Below are 16,706 nucleotides of genomic sequence, written 5' to 3'. Positions count from 1 at the left end.
TTTACCGATAACCTTCCGGGTTACAGAGAAATCGAACTTAACGTGTTTGATTTAGTGGATTCTTCAATCCGGTGGGGTGCGAATAAAATTGTTTTTGGCACACTTTTTCAGCTAGAACGCTTCAGATCAAAATTTTTGCATTGAACTAGGAAATTATAGGCCTTCTGAGCTCGGATCAATAATTTTTAGGTCAAAAAGAAGAGAACTGCGAAAAAAGATAGGCGGAACCTAAAAGAGAGAAAAGTTTTTGACTTTAGAAAGAAGACGTTTTGGTTAATAATTTTGGATTTACTGGACAAATCTAACTGATCTTAGTAGCATAAGATCAAAAAATAGGTGAGCTTTTTCATAGAAACATCAATTATTCAAAAAAAAAACAGCTTGGAAAATTTTTAAGATTGTTTTTAGCAAATTCACCAACTCGGGAAGTTATTTTTTTTGGAAATGGAAAGCCCTTACAACCCTACCAAATGGTAGTAACGGTTGGATAAGGCGAATTTATGCTGTTGAAAGGGGAAGTCTAGGGGAACCAGAAAACCATAGTCAAGTCGAAACTAGGCTAGTGATAAGACCGTTCACAGTTAGGGTGAATTGTCAAATTAGAGGCTTCGCTTCGATCCGGAAGGTTCTTGGGAAAGAAGATAAACACTTCTTAGTTAGTTCAAACAGCATAATAGCATCGGAGAACGTATCCCGATGGGTATCTGGTGGAAATTTCGAAAGTCTCTGAAAAGCTATTTTTACCAATCCGGAAGGGTCTTGTTTTTGACAATTGGGGAGGGTCCCAATTTTGCCAATCCGGAAGGGTCTTGTTTTTGCCAATCGGAAGGGTACTATTTTTACCAATCCGGAACGACTTTTTTTGCCAATCCGGAGGGGTCTTATTTTTCCCAACCTTGAGGGTCACAATTTTGCCAACCAAGAGGGGTCTTAATTTAGCCAATCCGGAGGGTCATATTTTTACGAATCCGGAGGGGTCTTGTTTTTGCCAATCCGGACGGGTCTTAGTTTTGACAATTCGGAAGGGTCTCAATTTTGGCAACCCGGAAGGGCCTTGTTTTTGCCAATGCGGAGGGGTCTTAATTTTGCCAATCCGGAGGGGTCTTATTTTTACCAATCCGGAGGGGTCTTGTTTTTGCCAATCCGGAGGGGTCTTATTTGTCAAGACTTAAGTAGACAAAAGAAAAGAAAAAAGTGAAAGGTATCAAGTTATTAATAAAGAGGCTAGGAACCAGTGACTGCACTGGTAACTTGCCTTTTATAAAAGAACAGACAAAAATAAAACAGGTCTAAATTCAGATATTTCGGACACTAAGTCTATATTGAACAAGAGTTTGTAACTGAATTGTGTGGATTGAAACCCAAATCGTGTTTGGGAAAAGTGATTGCCCTAAAGATTTTAGTAGGACTATCTCGGGCAGTCCGAAGGCATTTAGGTATCACAAAACTCGGTGGGTGCAATAGACGCCAACTTGCAAAAATTACTGCCTTCAAGTTTTGTCTGTTTGGTGCAGCACCAAGCAGGGAAAGCACTTTATTTAGAAACAAGTTCGACTGTTACCTTGCGACTGACTAAAGTACAAAACACATACGTTTTCCACAGAAAATATTCTTATTTTTCTTCATTTTGGTTTTAAATCTATAATATCTGTTCTTGATTGGGTCGTGAGAACACCATCTTTTAAATAAACTGATATCGTCATACTGTGCTAGCTTCAAATCTTACAACTAATAATCGATTATTGTGAGTAAATTGTTTGCACGCTGTACTGTGATAACATACAAGGATTCGTAGTCACTATTTAACAGAAACTTTTGGAATTTATTGTGTTGTGTTATTGTTAACAGTAGTCAGACTAAAAGGACACTAGCAATCAAATTGAGTGTATAGGCAGTAAGAAATGATACAGTGAAAATGAGTCTAGACAAGTCAAATATACCTAAACTAAGTGATAGCTCCAGGAAAATCATACAAGAGAATCAGAGAAAAGCAATGAACGACCCTTTTGTGGAAAGGATCACACGAAACCGGACCGACAAGGGTAAGATGGTTTCAGGCAGAATGGTTGAGACCAGGAGTGAAAAGTCCTCAGAAGGGCAAAAGGCAATGTTAGAAGTAGAGGTCCGTCCGGACCAGGCCATGGATGAGAACCAGGAATGACATGTACCGAAGGGGAGAGGAAACAGAAGACTGGCGAGTGAATCTACTTCGGTAGAACAAGGCCAAGATTTTGCCACTTCCACCGGGACACCCGACCTCGAAGAGATGTCGGAACTGTCCGACATCTCTACTGAGAATGTGCAACTACAAAATCACCCACAGACAACACCACGATGGTTGGGGTGACTGAGAAACCGGCAACGTCCTCATCCTTTTTAGAAAGAAAGAAGAACATTTTCGGAAACTTCTTTCCATTTACCATGGGACAGGGTACAGGCGATGAAGCAGAAACCCAGGAAGAAGAAGAGGACGATGACGAGCAAGATGAATTTGGATCTCAAGTCAGCCTCAATAGTTCGACCCAGGAGAATGACGCATACACCGATAGAGTGACTGGCACCATGGACCAATTTGGTGTAGTGAGGACAAAAAGAAGACCACAAACGGATCATGCCAGTCAGGAGACTTTGTGAACATGACGAACTCGGAAATGCGAACTGGGGAGATTAAAAAATCAGAACTAAGCAACGCACCGGCGGTTCCAGAGGTCGATAATGAAAAGACGTCGAGGCAGAGGATCAAAGCCCGAATCTTGACCAGCACCAAGCTACCTGGGATTGACAGGGTGACACCGTCACTTGTAACGCCATTAGTGGATAACGGAGCATCAATTGAAGAAGCCTTGACCAACATAGTGGGCAGCATTGGAGAACAGAATGAACAGATGCCTTAAGATTGAATGAACTAGAAAGGAAATAGACAGTCCACCTCGAGAGAGAAAGTCTGCGGGAAGAAATCAACCGCAACAGACAAGAAGTTACTAGAAGCAAAAAATGCTTGAAGGAGAGAACGGATGAACACTTGGCGAAGAACATGTCGCTAATGACGAGGGAAGCTGAGCAAAGAGAGTTACTTTTGAGAGCCGACATGGAAAGGTTGAGACTTCAACAAGAGCAGACTCTTGGAACTCTTGACACGAAGATAGATGCGATGATGGAGAAGCGAACTCAGGCTATCATGGATAGGTTGGACGGGCTACTAGGCAGCAGGAGTAGATCAAAAAATGGGGAATCGAACTCGGGAGAACCCAGCAGGGAGCCGAGGGTGAACTTCAATGAACAATAGAATCGGAGAAGGAAATATTGATCCAATAAAGGAAGTGGCAGTTCATCAGGCTATGCCATAGGGGACAATAGAACACGGGGTCCAAGCATCAGAGGAAGTTCAACTGGCAACAGACAGACCTCAAACGAACGATCGACGCAAGATACACATGCGACTGGGAGATGTGATTCCAGGAACAGGAGTCATGCGAGCCAAGAAGGAATCAATCCCATTGATACGGACAGGAGGAAAAATCCAAATCCAGATCCCTTATCAGGGGGCTATGATACTCAGGCGGGGCATTCAAGAGACGCTACACCAATGGCACCAGCCTTTATACCTCTGAACTGGTCTTTGGAGACATTCCTAACGAGGTTATCTAGAACCAATGAACGTAGTGAAAGGTCCAGAAGGGTTTTTGAGAAACCAAGGCGCTAAAAAGACGAATTTGATGGCTGTATTGATACCTGGAGAGAGGTGATGAAACTGCATTTTGAAGAAGAAGACTTGTCAGAAAGGCAAGAATGCAATGCTCTTACCAGCAACTTGGAAGGGACAGCCCTGAACTGCGTGATGGCCAAAAAGCAATACCAGCGAGACACAGCTGAGAAACTCTTTGAAATTTTGATAGATCAGTTCGGACCGTAGTTCAAGGTTACCAAGCGATGATGCGCTTCGAGAAACGGAGGCAACGTGAAGACGAGACGATCGACAAGTTTTTAGATGATTTGGAGATGCTTAGAAGGCGTAGTCAACCAAATGAGTCAAACAGCAGAATGAACCTGGATGTAGCTTCAAAATTCATCGATGTTGTATAGAATGACGAGTTCGGACAATGTTGGCAATACAATACACACAACTATCAACCGATGCGCCTACATCAGAAGAGTTGAGACTCAAATCAAAGGGTTTGCCTCCATTACTAAAGCCTCCATTGAGATCTGGTTATTACAAGAACAATTATGGCAATTTTAGCGTGGGGCCAGCAAACCTATGTATAATCTGTACAAACGAACGGACGATATGGACAAGAGACGCTTTTGTGCAAATTGCAGCTCGACGCTTGAAGATGCGTCAGTAGTCGATCATGAAGATTTCATGAGAGGAGTAATTGCCAAGTTCGGCCCGATGTGCTTCTTTTGTAACTTGGAGGTTCATTTTAAGTCGCATTGTCCGCAATTTTGGGATGCAGTGGCAGAAATCAAGCAACCTAGGCATGAGGAAGCTTTGTCGTGCGTGAAGCAGATGTGCGCTGGAAAGAGAAGTCGCAAGAGCTGGCAACAAAAAAAATACAGGCGGTAACAGCAGAAACACGTGAAATGGATCCAGTAACTGCAGCGGATGATTTCAAAATCGACTACAAGGCAACGGCAAGAGATGCCTTAAACAGAGTCCAGCAGAGTTGGTAATAAAAGAGATCGAACAAAAAATAAAGCTTGAACTGGAAAATGAGAAAACACAGGAGAAACTGAACGCCTTTGAACCAACAGAGGTAGAGGAAACGATATACCAAGCAGTTTGAGCATGAAATTAAATGTGATATGTCACAGGGAAGTAAAATACAATCAATAATCTCGGTAGCGGGACACCAGATAATCAGATATCTGAGTGAACCATCAGAATTCATTATGATGCATTTGGATACATATGCAGATTATCTGTGACAGGTGGAGCCATGCACTGAGCCAAGAGCTGTGCGAGCGCTACCAACAACGGGTGGCCCTCGAAAAAAGAAACTTCCCGGCGTTACTTGGAAGTTTATGGACCGTATCAAGTGATGCTGAACGTGGAAGGGATCAGTATCTCGCTAGGACCTACGTGACGAGAGACAGTGACCATATAGGGCAAATCTATTTGGGTGAAAAAGAACTTAAAGTCCGTAGGATAGGCTATAATGCCATGATGGAGCAAGACGCGGTTCACATTGGATATGAAGCAGATGTGACTCTACATCTGCTCGACACCAACGGGAAGAAAATCGTAGTCACAGGGTTTCTACAAACAGGAGCGGTAGTGAGCGTGATGCCGATAAAAACTTGGGAAAGAATGGGCTTCACGAGGGAAGACCTAATTCCGACGAATCTCCGACTGGCTGCAGCCAATCGAGGAGCTATTTACATAGCCGGAAGAAAAACAATAACGGTTCTCCACATGGGAGGACGGGATCTTTGGATGAGCTTCCTGGTGGTAGAGAATTTGGACAACTTCAACCAATTCATCTTGGTCAGAGATTTTGTTAGGAATTTCGACGTTATGATTGATTTCAACAACGGTCTAATAAAGTTAAGGAACCCGGAACGGAGGTTTTTTAAGAAACCAAATAATAGAACAATAACAGATGAAAACAAGGCAGCAATTTTTTTAACAGGCTGTGTTAGCAATTTTTAGAATGAGGAATTTGAATTCGTTAAGTGATAGTAAACAGGTTTGTTTGGTACCGAATCTAAATAGGCTAATTTCAGTGATTTTAGGCCGGAGCTTCTCGGTAACTCGAAACGCACTGTGTGTCAGTGCGTTATTGAACACACTGAACATCACGGTTTCAATCCAGCGTGGAAAGAAACTTGGTTACGCTTTGCCGATAAGGACCGACTATGAAGAGACACAAAACTTGAGGAGATATAATGCGAAATGCCTATAAAGATAAAATTTTAAAAAAGATTAATGAATTTAAATCTATTCCTAAACTGTTTTCCATGATTTCCGAAACGCTGCTCGAATTTTCTGGAACGCCCCTCGTCATATGAACTAGAATCTGACAAACCAGTTTTGCCAGAAATAGAACACTTAAAAGGGAAAATAAGCGAGGGAAATTTTGAATCACTGCTGGCGGTTTTAAATCGGAACCCGGGTGTTTTCAAAACGTAAGGTGGATATCGGTTGTTGTAACTTTGTCAAACTCGAAATCGAACTAGAGGAAGGCGCCGTTCCCCATAGGTAGGCTCAAGACGAATGACACCACATAGATCGGAAGCGTGCCGAGCAGAAGTAGAAATGCTTCTCGAATTTTACTTTATAGAACCCTCGAAATCGCCGTGGGCTTGCGGGGTAGTCATGGCAAAAAAAGGGGGCAGTTTAGGTTCTGCTGCGACTTTCGTTACTTGAACGCAGTGTCAAAAAAAGATGCGTACCCGATACCGCGGATATACGAGAGCCTCTCTGAACTTGGTGACGCCAAGTTTTTCACCACACTGAACTTGGGTTATGCCTTCAGGCAGGTCCCTTTGCGGAAGAAGGACAGACGGATTTGCATGAAGAAGACCGGATTCGCATGCGAATTGGGGTTGTACCACTGGAAGAGGATTCCCTTCGGCTTGCGCAACGCAACAGCCACTTTTCAAAGACTGATGGCTCAGAGGATAAAGCGGGAACTGTGCGAAGCGCCAGTGCTAGGCATGCCTACAAAGATGGGAATGTATCATCTTGAAACAGACGCATCAGTAGTAGCCATCTCAGGAATACTGCATCAGGAGCAGGAATGGAACGGAAGAACGGTTCTCCGTCCCATTGCTATTGCAGCAAGGTGTTAAGTGACACTGATATGAAATATGGTGCACCGAAAGCAAAATTGTTTGAAGTAGTCATATTCGTGGAAAAGTACCGCGCATACTTGGGGAGCGCTCTTTTTAAGTTACGCGTGGACAACAGAGCGTTATCCTACTTGAAGACATACTCGATGGACAGAGTTATATTGTTAGATGGATAAAAAGATTAGATGGCTACCGCAAGATAATCGAGCACAGGATGCGTGAAAAACACCAGATTGCTGACAGCCTCAGCAAGAAGACCGAGTTCTACGAAAGATTACAACAGAAGCATGCCATTCAAGCAGAAATCAAGGAAGGGCTCGCGTTTCTGGACAAAGAAATTCATGAAGCGCTTCCCTTGACAAGATGATTGGACAAGTCTGGACATCCATTTCCAGGACATCCTGAGTTACCTTTGGAAAAAGCAGCCGAGATAAAGATTCTATCGAAGAAGGACCCGGTGCCCTTAGACCTATTGCTGCGCTCAAATCTGGTCAAATTGGAACTCTCTCGCATGAACATAAACAGCCTCTCATTATTGGATAAAACGGTGCAAGTCACACCGCAAGTGGTGCGGATGTTGGGTCGATTGTTAGAGTGAGAAGTGACCAGAGATGACCCCGAGTGGGCAGCAGATATGGCATCACTGACAGTCCGTGAGAAGGTGAAGATCATGCCATCAAGACGACAACACAAAGATAATAAGAGGGATTGTAGAACAATAGTTCAGCAACTAGTATCCTCGATATCCCGAGAAGTTTTAACAAGTACTTCATACAAACGGAAAGAACAGGGGAACGACACACACAAAAAAAACGTTACCTTTAAAGACCAGCGGAAGGACGGTGAGCAAGTGAAGTCGATCGAAACCTGGAGCAAGGAATTTGTCCGGGGAGACGAACGGTGAAGAGGGAGGGCGAGCTCAGGATCAAATCCCGGGACAAGAAATTTTGTCCGGGGAGTCTCATGTAGAAGAGAAAGTTCCGGATGAGGAACGGGACCTGGAGGATAAAATTTTGTCCGGGGAGTCTCATGTAGAAGAGAAAGTTCCGGATGAGTAAGGGGACCTGGAGGATAAAATTTTGTCCGTAGAGTTCAGGTGGATGAACAGAACACACAGAACTGACCCAGGAGAGGGAACAGGCTTCATCGCAGACTCTTCAATAGATGACAACTCCCGGAATTCAGGAATTGACACCTACTCAGACAGGAGCTCGAGCTCAGGATTGGAACTGTCAGAGCTAGCGATATACACACTACTAGCGGAGACTCGAGCAAGGGACCTGGACAGGGAGGTATATCAAGACCCTGACAGTGATCGCTACCTCATACCAGGTGAACGAGTCTTTGACAACACAGCGGATGATCTGGAAACAATAGCGGTATCGAAACGTTCGATAAGTCTGTTGCCACAAGAAGAGGTAGTCAGGACTGATCTTCATCCGTTCGAACGAGAAACACAGCCGTTGGCGAAGATTTGGTCCGTTGAGATGGAAGAAGACGCGCATCAGTTCAATGAATTGAATAGTCAGATGAGGGTCATGAAGACGTACTTGAAGGCGAGATACAGACTCTCGGACCTATTAAGAGCGCGGAGAAATGACCGCGTGACAAGCAACCTGAAAAGGTGGATCGAAAATGGTGCTCCGGACAAAGGCGATCTGGAGGAAGACAGTTACCGCATTCTGAGACAGTATTTCATGCAGAAAGAAGGAAGGTAATATCTGAACAAGGACAGGATCGTGGCTTGCAAGTGAAGAGAAGAAGACAGAGTCCTGTACAAGAATAACGCGATAGTGTTGCCGCAACTCTATCACACAGAATTTCTATTCAGATCAAATGATCAGATGAGCCATCAGGGAACCGACAAAGTACACCAGAGGATCCTGAAAAGCTTTGAGTGGCCTGGATTGAAAAATGCATGCGAGAAGTGGGTAACAGCATGTCTGTCATGCCAACAGGTCGAGGATCCAAGAAAATCCTGATTTCTCTTGCAGTCAATCGAGTCATCTGAATTTAACGAGGTGGTGCAGATTGATCACCAAAAAGATATGCATGAGAGACAGTGGTTACAATCAAGTCTTGAACATGATAGATCACTTCACGAAGTATGCAGAGGCCGTGCCCTGCATAACTGTTTCAGCAGAAGGGACATGCGATCACCTAGTCAATACGTAGACGGCGAGACATGGTTGTCAGTTGACATTTCAATCGGATAACGTAACCCCTTCCGTGGGAGAACTAACGAAAGAGCTCAGGAGACGTTCACAGGTGGCTCAATCTCACTCCACGACATACCATCCCCATATGAATGGCTTAGTGGAAAGGCAGAATCAAACGTTAGTGTCGATGTTTTGTTCCAAGTACATGACCGATTAGGACAGATACCTTCCACAGGTGATGGGAGCTTACAACAGCACGCAACACTCTACCACCGGAGTTAGTCCACACATGATGTTAACCGGACACGAGAAGTCTTTGCCCTTGACTTTCTTGTACCCGGAGTATGAGGGAAAGAAAACGTCTCCACATTTCTATGTAAGGGATGTGATTGGACGTCAACAGTAGTTAAGCGACTTGTGTAGACGGAACACTCAGCAGGCACATGCCAGGTAGAGGAAAAGGTTCGATAAGAAAGCAGCTGGTGCAAAAACTTACTCGGTAGGAGACTACGTATGGGTTTTTCAAAACGTAATACCACCAAAAGGAACGAAAAAGCTCCTAAAAAGTGGAGGGGATCCTTCATGATTACGGAAGTGCACCAGGAGGGACGCTTTTCTAGACTCATAACTGGCCCTGCCGCTCACTATGAGAACATTAAGCCACACAACCCATCGACAGAAGACTGGTGTATACCTGCAGACATGGAAGAGGGGAATTATCTAATGATGAACCCTGCTTGTGAGGTCAACGAGAAGGGCACCAGGAAAAAGAATGATGGAAATGAAGTCGCAGAGGAAGGAACAAGGCCGCCACTAGACCTGGGTCCAAATGAGGTGGTTGAAGCAGACGATGAAACCTTACCCTAAGCAGAAGAGGACTGGCAAGACCCCGAACAAATGGAGGTCCCCAAGAATTTGGAGGCAGATCTTCCGTTCACGAAACAGACTCGACAGAACGATAGGACAAGATCCAAGAATAAATATAATCCTTAGGGTGACGATTTTGTAGTGGACAGGATAGATCTGAAGAAGATAGCGGAAGAAGTGGTGAGTCTAGAAGGAATAACAGTGTCGCAAGACATCGACATAGATGATGACCACGATGAGGAATGGACCGAGGACCGGTCGAAACCCGAGGTAGAATTCGACGACGAGCAACAGCAATCCTACAAACAGGAGTTGACGAATCTGCGTAACTTGGAATGGCTGAATAAAATGACATCGGGCCCAAAGGAGGCCAGTGTCATGGTTCAAGATGTAGATCGTGAAAGCATGAAATAGATAAAAACCGAAAGGGATGATCTTTCTTGGGCTGCCCAGGAAGGGCAATAACTCATTCCGGCTTCCAACCTCGACTTGATATCCGGTATGCAATCGACGGGGTGTCCATGGATATTTTTGTCCGGAAGTGGGGGTAAAACTTACCCACACTGAAAATTTGTTAATGAAAAACTTAAGAATAGCAAGAAAGACAGGTGATCTAGAAGCAGAAACTGACGAGGACCCTAAGAAATCGCCAATGGGGAGGGTGGTTGAGTCATATTTTAACTTACCAACTGAATAACAAGTAGCATAATATTGACAGATAGCGAGTTCAACTGACAAAAAGAACATGTGTAGCGATCACAGCAGACATGAGTTTAAAGACAGCGTTAGCAGCAGATTTTAAGAGAGAATATAAAAACATAGAATTCCTTTGGAAGCAAAGACGGGGAATAGGGGCGTAGCAGCGTTGCCTCCAGCGGCGTCACAGATACCGGGAAAGTTTGTAAGCTTCTTGGTGCCGAGGGCGACGGAGGAGCGGCACGTGGACCCGGAAAACCTAGTCTTGTCCATGACGAGATTGAGAGACTTCCTTGTGGAAAGGGAAGTGAAGGAGCTTTTGCTTCCAGTGTACAATCCGAACAGAGGACAACTGCATCCACGGGAGCTGTATGCATTGATACACCTAATCTTCTCTGATACTAATATACAAGTATACTTACATAAGAAACATTACTTAAGTATAGGCTGAGTTTAGGTGGCATGCAGGAAGGCGTCATACTAAATGTGTGTTGTGTGTGATATGTGGGTTATGTTATGTTATTAAGACCCTGGGTGAGAAGGAAATAGTGACCATGAACAAACGAATGACGATCATAGGAATAGATCCAAAGTTTGGACTGTCCACTCTTAGGTCGAATTCCAAAATTTTAGAAACGATTGATTTTAATACATTTCAGTATCAAGATTTTTTATCTGACTGTTTTGAATAAGTTTTAATATAAAACTAGTGTAAAGCTGACAAATAAGGTATTAGTGACTTCTTTACTAGATCCTGATTGATCGTTTAATTATTCACTTGACTTCAAATCATCGAATCGATAATAGAATCTGCAAAAAAATGAACAATTTCAACTTGAACGAATTGATGGTACTGGCAGAGGCATATGTGGGAACGATGGTAGATGCGATCTATCGTCAGTTGATGGATCGAGATTCGCTCTGTATGACCCAGATTCAGTCATGTTGCTGACCGTCTTAAAAAACATCTTGGGACATGATAAACCTGGGGACCGCCCACGGAAACGTTATTGATGGCAGCATACGGAGAAAGAGGAGTACTAGACCGCTCGAACATGAGAAAGATGTGGTGGAGTAACGGAGCTCTCTCAGTATGTGACTTGGGGAACGAGCCTGGATTGGAAAAATCAAGGACCTACCAACCAGGTGAGACGCCTTTGCCCACCAAGCCTAGGCCTGGACTGAGGAAGATGCATTAAGAAATGAACAGCGAAGCTGCATCGTCTAGTTCACAACTGAGAGCAGCTGTGCCAACAAAGAGGGCAAGAGTAGAAGAGGAGGTTCAGACGAACGAAACCATGCAAGACCTTAATGTGACAATAGATGAACTGTAGAAGACCAGAAGGGAGCTGGACGAATGCTTAGTACAGAAGAAGATGAAGACATGTGGAAGAGACTGTTTGAGGATTGCAATTAGAAACAGGTTGAAGAAATAGAGCGCTTGAGGCGACAGTACAAAGAGCGATCGGAGCGGCTGGCGTTGACGACAGCCGTGGAAAAAGTGATACCTACAAGTATTCCTCGTGGGCAGTCCCGGATAGGAATTTTGATGCCTCGAGAGTTGAGTCAAACAACGGAGACGCACGCGACTCCCAGCTACAACTGGTCGAGTGAAAATCCCAGACCCGAGTGACACCCTAGGTGAACCAGTCGTGGAGCAAACGGTGAGAAAGTTGATAGAAAATGCTGGACGATTGGTTGCTAATAGGAATGCACCAGGTTCCGGGGTGACTGCATCCTACGGAACAATTGATGACACGGGTAGAGTACAGGTCTCCCAAAAGATGATGACCAGAGACGGAGTTAGTGATGCGATGTTAGCGACAAAGAACTCTAACGTCCCAGACACGAGAAAGATACGAAAAATACCGGTGAAAGAAGTGTCCCGTGTGATTGACGTGCAGAAGAACAACCAGTCGAAGTACAGCTTCACAGGAGTTCCGGACACGGATTCTAGAGCCTGCTTCAATCGATCGACTTGGAGCCCAGCAGTAAACCTGCAGCAACCGCCACTTGGGGCATCACATCTGATACTGGGTTACAGCTTGGTGAGAGTGCTCCAGAATTTGAGGACCTCCTGGATCACTACGGTGAAGGCCTTTGGAGGTGAAACGATAGCTTAGTTATGACGGATGGTGGAGCTGATTCCAGGGAGGAGCTGAACCCATGGAGGATCCTTAACATGATGGTCCTAATAGGGACGAATAATGCAACCAAGTGTAATTGAAACTGAAAGAAAACCTTTTGTTGAGTTTTGAAGATTAAAGAATTTGCATTTATAAATTTGCATTTTGATTTTAGCTAGTGCCTTTAGAGAAACTTACTTTTTGTTTAGAAAGGCTTGATTGAAGAGTATATTTAAATATTCCAGACTGCATAATTGTTTTTAATCAACTAGGGCGAATGATCACTTTGTGGTGACATGAAAGGCTTGGGTAACCTCTTGATGAGGGAGATTGTTTCATTGTTCCTTCTAACCAGAGTGTTCCTTAATTTTAATATCTAGGACCAATAACAACCAAATTTTAGTAGGATAATTTAGAAGCATAGTAGGATAATTTTAACTTCTTGGTTGGCAGGACTGTCCTGCAAACTATCACCTTTTAAAATCTAAGAGAAAAATTTCGAAATCAGGGCATTGACACTGGAAGTCCGAAACAATGTGTTAATTCAAGTCATATCCTCGAAAGGGCAGATTAGTGAACGAATTTGGAAGGCTATAGTAGTGTCTTATTATGCCATTTATATTCTGCAGTGAGTCGATATGGCAAGGATAAAAGCGATTTCGTGCATTTTGTAAAATCTGTTCGATGGCACTGTAGTATTTTGATGTAACATTCGTCTACTACAGTCACACATGAGGCTTAAGAAAAATAGGCCCTATGACTATTGGCTCAGGAGTCAGGGACACTTTCTCTTGTGTTTTTCCGCCTCAAATCAGTCGGAGCCAATTCGGTTCGCTTGTGACATGAGACTACGACCCGCTACTGCTTAAGGCTACTACCAAAATATCCCCCCACTCTAGAATTAAGAACGTCCCCATACTTAGGTCTCAAAATACCCAAAATACATGAACGCCGTTAAAAACCGGGTTAGAACAATCCGTTAAGTTACTTTTTTATTAGACAGTGGAACTTTGATCCATTTCAGATGGATCAACCTAAAACTCGCCTTACCTCAACATAATAATCATAAAACACACTCTAGAATTTTAAATTAAGGACTCACATGTTGATGCGCTCAAGCACAGGAGGTAATTAAATGGATGAGCAACTCTAGAATTAACTAAGATAACTAGATAAGTTCATTGTTTGTCAGTTTGAATGGCAAAGGTAAGTTTGAACTCTAGAATGAAGTTTTATGTGGACCATTGGGACACTCAAGCTGTCCACCTTTCCGTCGAAGGTTCACTCTGGTCCAGTTCGAATAATTGTTCTCTCGGGAATACTCTGTCTTCTATTTCAGATAGGACAGCTCTACTCTTGTTCACTATGATGGAAATTGCGAATAGCAATTTCCCACTCGTTTTTATCTGACAACTTTCCCGCAATTGTTCTGAAATTGTTCTGATTTCTTTTTCTGATTTTCAGTTATCGCGAGAAAATCGTGCATGATATGTTCCAATCGAAATTTTGAAAAATTAAATTTCACTCCAAAATCAAGTGTTTTTTGCTCCTCTCAAGGTCAAACTTCCAAATATGACCGACTGGCACATACTCCCCGGACTCGAGATCGATGTCCTCATCGCGCGCTGTCTTCTGCCAGTGAGTCCCAGAAAAACCGAGTGTTGCTCAAGATACAGTGCCAGTGGTCATTTACAGAAGTTTGCAGCAGATTTAAGATTATCTACACCCCAAAATTCACGGCCATTTAAATTTTTCACACTATTGCTAAACAGCAATCAAAATCTGCATATACCTGCACCCTTGAATTTTCGCTTTTCAAGCCAATCATTTAAAAATCTCTTTTGTCCTATTCAATCAGGAAATTGTCATGCAGCATCTTGATTTATATAATAAATATAGTATATTAGTAACAATATTTGCTTTGTTAAAATTTCTTTTTCGTGAATCCAAGTTTCACTCGGATCCACACTCAAGCCCCCCTTTCCTCTCAAGACTCAAGATCCATCCGATTTGCCCATTCATCTCGTACTCTTCGCCTTGGAGGTACTGCATCCTGAAGTGCTAGATGCGGCAAACTGTCTCAACAGTTCCTCTTCATCATCGGAGCTAATCACAATCTCCTCCTAAGCCTTCAGCTGTTCATAGGATCGCATCCATTCTCTCTGCTCCTGTAACCTCTTTGCTTGGTTGGGTAGTGCCTTCACCCTAGCCTCTCGGTTCAAGCAAAAGGAGTTGTGCAGGCTCAGGATCACGTTCTTCGCCAGGTCTTCCTCTAGTATCGACTCCCTCGCTTTGGTATTGTCTCTAGACATCTTGCCCACTCTTTTCCATCCTGTCGTGATCGCATTACGATGGGTTAGCAGGGGTCTCTTGAAAGCTTCCGGCCCAATCTCGGCCTGGAACTGTCGATACTCTTTTTGATGTTTTCTCATGTGATCTTTCGTTGTCATGTACAACCAAGACGTCAGTGTCGCCCGAAACCACGGGGAGTATCTCAAGCGGCTCCATACGTGCCTGACTTCCATCGGTATGGCGAATACTTTGCACGCAGTCTCAAACAACTCAAGTCTCCTGCTGTAGTCTATCGCGTATATTGACTCAGCCGTTGGCGTCGTCGCCTCCCGATACTTCGTTATGTTCTCTTCTATCCATCTCAGAGCTAACATCGTACTCACTACTAAGAGCGTCACCTTCTGCCGGTGATCCGGTAGTCCGATCGACCGAATCTCTTCCACATCCCACACCAGGCAAAGGTTCTTGTGATCTGGATACCACACCGTTTGTGCCAAACAGTGGCATGGGCATTCCCCATGAGAGATCTCAATGCTCCTGAGATTACGCTCCCCTGAGGCTTCCAAGAGAGGCTCAAGCTCCATCATTTTCTCGTGCATCGTGTCGTTATCTTCCAGGTTCGGAGTACCTCCCACAGGTTTTCCGATCACATTTTGTCTCTCGTGATCGCTTGTGTTTTCTCTTTCCAACTTCAGAAGATCTTCTCCCAAGATTTCGCTCAAGTCATCTCTCAATTCTTTTGGTACTGTCCCTTTGATTTTTCTCAACAACTTGTGCGAGTGATGCGATATCCGAGCCAACCTCACGCACTTGGGCACTGAGAAGGCCTTGTCCACCAATATTCTCTGGCTGGACACTTCCACCATCGCCATGTGTAGCGGGTAGTGGCTTCCGCACAAGTTGGCCATCATTGACCCTATCAGCGACTTCGCGTTCAATGGCAAGCCATAAGCTTCGCTCATGGGAAATCCCATTTCCGCCTCAAGACCAACCTTCCAGCTCCGGATGTGTTTTTGAGTCACCTGCAACACCCCGGGCCAGGATTCTACGCTCAACGCCGTCACTAAATGATGTTCAGATTCCAGTCTCTCCAGTGCCTGCAGACCACACATTCTCGAGAAGAATCCGAGAGCTGTCGCTATATTCACCGTGGTTCTCGCGTAACATTCCGCTATTATTTGCACTTCACTTTTCTCCCTTTCTGTGATGTCTTCGAACCACGTGACCAGGTCTTCTTTTTGAAATGACAGTATTCTGACGCATGACCGTCCATCGCAGATGTGCTCTCCGTTCCCACACGTCGAATCCAGACAGCTACCCGGCTCCAATTTCTTTGCTGACTCGGGGTCGCTCGTCCTTTCGCTTGGTTCTTGCATCTGGGGCGTTACTAGCTTATGTAGCACACTCAATTTCGCCGGATCTTCATCTTCCGTTGGGGCTAACCTCACTCGCTCGGTGGTTTCCTCGATCAGACTCGCATGGGGATGTGGACACCAGGAGGGTCTTAGTAGCTTCCATACCACTCCCAAGTTCGTGGTTAACAAGCCATTTCCACCGCCCATATTCACTTCAACCCTCTTGTTTGAGCGCGGTATGCTTACCACCTCTGGTGTTTTCTCAAGAATCAGGCCCAGGCTCGGCCCCTCTTTTTCCACCGTGTCTATTTCCATTATTCTTTCTGTCCAAAACTTCAGCAGCTCCGCTACCTCGTGGTTCATGTGGGCTCCTCCAGCTTCTGGGTCTAAGAAGGGATTGTAGGCTATTCCCATCA

The sequence above is a fragment of the Symsagittifera roscoffensis genome, chromosome 5 (assembly GCF_963678635.1).
Source record: "Symsagittifera roscoffensis chromosome 5, txSymRosc1.1, whole genome shotgun sequence".
In the NCBI taxonomy this organism is placed as follows: domain Eukaryota; kingdom Metazoa; phylum Xenacoelomorpha; order Acoela; family Convolutidae; genus Symsagittifera; species Symsagittifera roscoffensis.
Note: the sequence above shows the minus strand (reverse complement) of the source record.